Source organism: Otolemur garnettii, unplaced genomic scaffold (genome assembly GCF_000181295.1).
Source record: "Otolemur garnettii isolate 467f Iridium unplaced genomic scaffold, OtoGar3 scaffold00414, whole genome shotgun sequence".
In the NCBI taxonomy this organism is placed as follows: Eukaryota; Metazoa; Chordata; class Mammalia; order Primates; family Galagidae; genus Otolemur; species Otolemur garnettii.
Window position 1 is genome coordinate 67,686 of NW_003852809.1, and position 986 is coordinate 68,671.

Here is a 986-nt window from a genome sequence, read left to right on the forward strand (position 1 = left end):
TGAATGTCTTAACACAATAACTAAGAAAATGACATGAAGGCTATGTTGACCAGTTGGATGAAAGTATTTCAAATTGTATATAGAAACAGTACACTGTACCCCATGATAGTATTAATGTACACAGCTATGATTTAATAATAAAAAAATTCATGTTGCGTTCAGATAGTAATTCATAATTTTTTTCCAAGATATAATTGCAGTCACTGTCCAAAGGAGATATTTCATATTCCACCAGTTGTTACTGAGTTAAAAACTTGGAATGAGAGTTTGCTGGCCTTTGCTTCAAAGAACTCCAGTCTCCTTTGCATAGATAATGAAGAAGAAATGGCAAGATGTCAAATATTTCCAATACTTTTTTAAAAGCTTCATTCTGTCAATATTATGTTTACACACTTCACCAGATTCTTGTACATATTTTAGTTTAGTTATTTTCATGTCTGTATTTATTCTGTTGTGTGACATCACAATAGTTTGTTTTGATTCATACCCTGTTAACACACATTTAGTTATTACCAGTTCTTGCTGTTAGTGGAAAACCATGCTTCTCTATGTGCTTTTATTGTAAATTAAAATTTCTATTTAATTGTACTGTATGTAAACACTTTATGATTGTGCAGCTTCATCACAAAGTGAATGGACTCCTGTAACACAAGTTGAATCACAAAATGGGAGGGATCTGATTCCCAGCAGCCCTGTCTATGTACATGCCTTTGTTTCTCCCCCCTTGTCCTCAACTCACTGTATTTACTTTTAATATTACAAATAAACTTTATTCCTATTTAAATTTTCATGTGTTGAGTCATATAGTATCCACTACATGGGTATCTCTTCTCTTGTATTCATGCAGTGAGCTATAATTTATTAACTTTCAGTGTTGTATTATGTACACACAACATTATAAAATGATTCTGTCAGGCATCTCATGTCCTCAGGGACACAGAGGGTCTCCTGTCAAAATTCAGTAGTGAGAAATTATGGTGAACACC